The sequence below is a fragment of the Pinus tabuliformis genome, chromosome 4_1 (genome assembly GCF_031772625.1).
Source record: "Pinus tabuliformis cultivar Carrire ecotype Pingquan chromosome 4_1, CPIR1, whole genome shotgun sequence".
NCBI classification, from domain to species: Eukaryota; Viridiplantae; Streptophyta; class Pinopsida; order Pinales; family Pinaceae; genus Pinus; species Pinus tabuliformis.
In genome coordinates this window covers 537,657,952-537,664,788 of record NC_142303.1, presented here as the reverse complement: position 1 = coordinate 537,664,788, position 6,837 = coordinate 537,657,952, and the positions used below count along the sequence as shown (strand labels likewise).

Here is a 6,837-nt window from a genome sequence, read left to right as displayed (position 1 = left end):
CTTACCTAAATCCACAAAGTTTATTTTGAAGACACACACCACTGCAAACAAGCTAGACCAAGCTAGGAGATTTTATTAGGCACACCTATGGGAAAGCTGAAGTGGTGGTGGTGACAATTTTGCAAGGTAAGGAGAGATGGGAAGAAGTTGAAGGTCAATTATGCTCTTAAATTTTGAAATGGAATATAGGAGATTATCATCTCACTTAAAGGTAGAATTTCCACCCTCATATCCATAAAGGAGAGCTATGAGGGAATCCACATCTAACTACAAAGCCTAAACCCATATCTTAAAGTGGAGGTTGCAAGATTAGGATTTAATGCATATGTATTAGATAAATTTCCATGCAAATATTAACCTCTAATGATGGTTGTCTAATAGATTGCAAAAATCAGAAGCCCTCAAGGAATTCAAGCAAAGAGGAGAACTTTGCACCTCCCAAAGTTCTACATTCATAATATTTAGTAAGCCTTCTTCTACCCCCAGGACAATTAGAGTGCCATGTCCAAACACCTGACCTAAAATTCAAAGCCACCCAAGGTCATGGAATCCCAACGCTGAGCTATAAAAGACATTAGCCTTTATGACCCAAGGGTTCCTTGGGGATGAAATATTATATAAAAGATGAACACCAAACAGGTAGAAGTAATTGGGTGCTAAAAAGTTAAGAAGGTGATCCCAAACAAGAGTGGAAAAATGAGAAGAAAAAATAGAAGCACACTTTAAGAGAAGAAACAAGAAGGTATAAAGGGGGCCATCAAAGAGTGAAGGCATATGAAGTAACACCAAAAGTAGATAACAAATAGGGTCACCCAATGAGATTTTCTTGCGAAGGTAGTTGACAGGGGATAAGAATTACTCGCTCAGGACATGGTGGGATACTAACTAGCAATGTGTCAAATGTTCCTTCACCACATTGAAAATACCAAACTAGCTTGTGGGAGGCGGAAATTCCCCATGATTAACACATGCAACATGTATCCCTTGCCACTTATAGCCCACCATTGTTCTTGACAATTACATGTTAGATATAGGAACCAAATTTAGTTTCATGATTGAACCATCCTCTGCCTTACCAAGGAAATGGAATCTTGTAATGTAATAAATATGAACAATGCCCTAGGAGCAAGGCGTTAAGAAATTTCATATTCGAGCAAGATAAGGTTTTGTAAGAAATATTTATGCTCTATTATTAATATTGAGAAGCCTTTTCCTGGCCAAATATTTACGCCATAAAGGCGTCCCCTTCTGAAATCCACTCTCCTTTTTGCCTACCTGTCATCCCTGTGCACCGTAGGATAAAATGTTAGACGATTAGAAAAACTTCAACTGTTGGATCAAAATAGTTACAAATTGGTCGCCGATCTTGGGTCATGGAACAATTAGTGAACAACCCAAAACTCCCTGCGGATTGCAACTCGCCCGTGTTGGGTAATGGATTCTGAAGCCATGAATAAGCTTCATCGTTGAAGGCCCATATGAAGAAGGCAGAAAAGCACTGGCAAAGAATGGCAGAGAATGTACCATGTGTGCCAACTTAGTGTACTTGAGGAAATGAATTGAGACCCAACACCCATTCCCAAGTTCTGGTGTTAACTTTAGGCTGACAGTTGCGAAAACGAGGTGCCTGCGGTTCTGTACGAAGGAGAGTCGTTGCAGTAATCGCCACAGCTACCTTACCATCTCTGAAACGTTGGATGCCTTTTGACTGAGATTATTCTGGGAAGAAGCCCTATTGATTATGGCAGACCTGTTGGGGAGGTTAGCATTTACAGTTCCCTTCAATCCATTGCTAAATTTCTTCAGTACTTCATGTAACAAAGGCATATTTTTAAGGTATTCAATTGCTCGGTGAATTTCTTCATTAATTTGATTTAAATTAACAAAGGCATAACTTTAAGTTCTGAACGAGGAATGAATTTTTCTGAACGAAAAACCGTAAATCTCCCACCCACCGTATTTGATACATCTTCTCTACATCTATTATTACACCACAATAGCTTGCCTTCAACGCAGGTTTCATGGAAATCCGTTTACAATCAAAATATTGAAAACTTCAAATAGCCCAATCACAGAGTTCTGCATATTTCTATTCGTCCGTGTTTCACCTTTGTTGGAAGTTCAGTACCTTGATGCAGAAAGGAAACACAAATGCAAAGAAAACAGAAAACCCCAGTAGGACTCCTCTGACCACATCGAAGAAATCATGTTTGTATCCGAAGTAATCCTCCACGAATTTATTCAGTGGTTTTGGTCCCTCGCCCACTACATCTATTAGGGTTGTAATGTCGCCATACTGTGAGGCAATTAGGCCATAGACAGTCCAGGCAGCCGAGCATATCCAGTAGTACAAATTTATACATTCAAAAAGATAATTCAAATTATGGGTGTAATAGATTACATATCCTTGAAAGTACCCCCACATCTCAATGATAAAATCAACTCTTTAAAAAGATTCGGTTAATATTTTTTACTTCATGTTTCAGCTCACAAATGTTCAAAATCAAACACAAACAACTACAAAAGGTTATCCTTCTGTCTGCTCCCTCAACCTCCAAATAGTACTGCGCACTATTACAACACTTAGGAGTACTGAAACAAGAAAACGGTACATGAGTAACATTAAGAAAATCCACAAGGAATATTTTTGAAGATCATAATCATAATGGCTAGTGCACATAAATGTGAGATACTAGCTGATACAGTTAAAGAAGCATATACAAAATTTTTACTTATTAATAATATTCATACCAAACAAATAAACAGGAAGACATCCTATGGACAACTAAACTAGCATCCCATCACTGGAAAAGGCCAATAAATAAATAAGCTGGTTTGGCACTGAAACCCTCACATTTTCTTGGGTACATACTATCAAACAAATCCCCACTCCTCCCCCATGGAGACCATGAAACCAGTTACACACAAGTTGATCAAATAAGTTCTATAAAAACCCAGCTAGGTTTAACAGTTCAAAGTTCAAACCTGATTTCTAGCTCATTTCAAATATGAGGCAGCAGATTTTACTGTCAGTGACATGGACAATGTGATTGCTGAGCCAAAAATTTTGAGGTACAAATTAATGTGATTGGAGAAAACCAATGCAGCAAGGTAATGGATAGGAGGGCTCTATCGGCACTAATTCCTAAATTGATGTATTTATTGTGTCTTATAATATTGTTATAAGATATCAGATTTGACTCTTGACATAGGATGGATTGAACTTTGCACGTTTTGGTTCTGTAACTTCACTCAGTTCTCAATGGTGATTTGATATATGTTGTTTTGATGAAATTGTGTACTTGAATATGTTAATTTTGAATTATATTCAGCGTTATGATGTTGATGTGCTATCTAAATTAAAGGTAAAAAAACATCATTTTTACATATCATATATGCAAAAATTCATTATAAAGTTTTACCCTAGCCCTTAGACCTTTAACCTTTAGATATCAATTATTTATACACCTATTGTATGCATCCTCTGAAATCCTTTGACCCTCAAAGATCAATGATCTATACACATGTTTCCTTTGACCCCAAAGACCAATGATTTATACGCCTGTTGTACCCATCCTCTAGATGTATTTCACTTAGAAAATTACCTCTTCTATGGATCATAGAATAATTATTATTTAAAGGTAGAGAGTTATTAGCATATGGACAGAGAGATTGGCTTCCTCTGCCGATCATACAGGAATTATGATTCAGAACTTCAGAGTTGTTAGCATAGGAATGGAGAGTCATTAGTATAGGTCATGGATAAAAACCATTGAAATTTCAATTTTACATATAGCTTCTAATGTGAAGAGAGGCAATATCTACCGTAGAAGCAGTAATTTCTGATTCCTTTCTTTGTGTTTTGGTTTTGGTTGTCTTACCTTCATAAGGAGAGGAAGCGAATATAATTTTTTTACTCGAAAATAAATGTTGTTTAACTTTAAATCCACATAGGATTTGGAGATTAGTCACATCATTCTCCTTGAGATTTTCATTAATCAAGATCTTCATTTAACAGTCACCCAAAAAGGATATTTTGGGGCCTCTTCCAGAGAAATCTTTTGGCTTTTTTTGGTTGATTTTGATTAAAATATGAAGAGAGATGGATATTTTGGGGCCTCTTCCAGAGAAATCTTTTGGCTTTTTTTGGTTGATTTTGATTAAAATATGAAGAGAGATTGAGACAAATGTATTTTTAAAAGATTGAGTTAATAAAATTTGTGTATATTAAGAGTTTTCAAAATTTCTACATTCAAAAATATAATTCAAATTATAGAAAATTGTGATTTCACCAAAAATCATGTCATTAAATCTATTGAAAATGCGAAAAAGGAATCTTATTCAACTAAGACATTAACTGTGAAATTATTGATATTTCGTTTCAGTGGCTACTTCAATATTGTTGTATATGTTTAGGGTTTTCTTTCTCAAGAAAATGTATGATCGAAATTTTCATTTTCATTCATTGTCTTATTCAGGAATTTCATGTAGCACTGGTTTGTCTTCTGAGTTTTTTTTTTCAGTGTGATTAAGAGGTTGTTGTTGAGGGTTTTTATATTTCTATATTTGTGCTAATAGTTTCCAGTAAATTAACTTTTGAGAATCGAGAAGTTTGGAAACTCTCCTTGTAGAGTGTTTTTGTGGGCAATATTAAGTAAAATCCAAACATGCTGATATATATGTATACACATATATTTAAATGGTGTATATAGTATATCTATACTCTGTTTACCTGTATTAATACTATGTTGCCCAATGCTTATTATTTTCATTGGAGGCATGCCATAGTAATACAATCTAAAACTTGGATTTTGCAGGATCGTCGCCTAGGGCATGAGGCTGTTGCCTGAGCACATCGTGAGAATCCAACTAATGATAAAATCTCCAACCGAAACAGTGACAACACTGGGGAAGGTGAAGTCAGCGGCCCCAGTCAGAGAATGAGGCAGAGATTGTGATGACGATCATGGGATTTTTTTCACTTGGGAAATTACCTCCTCTGTGGATCATAGAAGAATTATTATTTAAAGGTAGAGAGTTATTAGCACATCGATAGAGAGATTGGCTTCCTCTGTGAATCATACAGGAATTATGATTTAGAACTTTAGAGTTGTTAGCATAGGAATGGAGAGTCATTAGTATATGCAATGGATAAAAACCATTGAAATTTCAATTTTACATGTAGCTTCTCAACTGAAGAGAGGCAATGTCTACTGTAGAAGCAGTAATTTCAGATTCCTTTCTTTGCGTTTTCTTTTTTGCTGTCTTACCTTCGTATGGAGAGGAAGAAGAGAGAATTGTTTTACTAAAAAATAAATGTTGTTTAACTTGAAATCCACACAGGATTTGGAGATTAGTCACATCCTTCTCCTCAAGATTTTCATTAATCAAGATCTTCATTTAACAGTCACCCAAAGAAGATATTTTGGGGCCTTTTCCAGAGAAATCTTTTGAATTTTTTTTGGTTGATTTTGATTAAAATATGAAGAAAGATCGAGGGTAATGTATTTTTTAATAATTGAGTTAATAATACTCAAATTTAAATTAAATATGTTTAGGGTTTTCTTTCTCAAGAAAAGGTATGATCTGAATTTTCATTTTCATTCATTGTCTTATTTGGGAATTTTTTGTAGCACTGGCTTGTCTTCTAAGGTTTTTTTCAGTGTGATTGAGAGGTTGTTGTTGAGGGTTTTTCTATTTCTATGTTTTTGCTAATAGTTTCCAGTAAATTAACTTCTGAGAATCGAGAAGTTTGGAAACTCTGCTTGTATAGTGTTTTTGTGGGCAGTATTAAGTAAAATCCAAACATGCTGATACATATGTATACATATATATTCAAATGGTGTATATAGTATATCTATACTCTGTTTACCTGTATTAATACTCTGTGGCCCAATGCTTATTATTTTCATTGGAGGCATCCCATAGTAATACAATCTAAAACCTGGATCTGTAATACAATCTAAAACTTGGATTTTGCAGGATCGTCACCTAGGGCACGAGGCTGTTGCCCAAGCACGTTGTGAGAATCCAGCTAATGACAAAATCTCCAACCCAAACAGTGACAACACTGGTGAAGGTGTAGTCAGCAGCCCCAGTCACAGAATGAGGCGGAGATTGTGATGACGATCATGGGATTTTTTTCACTTACGAAATTATCTCCTCTGTGGATCATAGAAGAATTATTATTTAAAGGTAGAGAGTTATTATCACATGGACAGAGAGATTGGCTTCCCTGCGGATCATACAGGAATTATGATTTAGAACTTCAGAGTTGTTAGCATAGGAACGGAGAGTCATCAGTATATGCAATGGATAAAAACCATTGAAATTTCAATTTTACATGTAGCTTCTCATGTGAAGAGAGGCAATGTCTACTGTAGAAGCAGTAATTTCAGATTCCTCTCTTTGTGTTTTCTTTTTTGCTGTCTTACCTTCGTATGGAGAGGAAGCGGAGAGAATTGTTTTACTAAAAAATAAATGTTGTTTAACTTGAAATCCACACAGGATTTGGAGATTAGTCACATCCTTCTCCTCAAGATTTTCATTAATCAAGATCTTCATTTAACAGTCACCCAAAGAAGATATTTTGGGGCATTTTCCAGAGAAATCTATCGAATTTTTTTTGGTTGATTTTGATTAAAATATGAAGAGAGATTGAGGGAAATGTATTTTTAAATCATTGAGTTAATAATACTCAAATTTAAATTAAAAAAATATATTCAGGTAACAATGTCAATCTAAACCATTAGACAATAAATGTTCAAAGTTTGCTTGTGCATGGTAAAGGGTGAAAATATTAAAACTGAGTCATGATATAAGCTTTGGGAATTACAT

At 35.1% G+C, this 6,837-nt stretch overlaps 1 long non-coding RNA gene across 1 annotated transcript; it reads left to right on the top strand.

Moving 5' to 3' along the window:
• The first annotated feature begins 1,324 nt into the window (after positions 1-1,324).
• Positions 1,325-6,555, top strand: LOC149176956 (uncharacterized). Its single transcript, XR_016258692.1, has 3 exons — positions 1,325-1,761; positions 4,818-5,030; positions 5,983-6,555. It is a non-coding gene; the product is annotated as an uncharacterized LOC149176956 (long non-coding RNA).
• Positions 6,556-6,837: the final 282 nt, after the last annotated feature.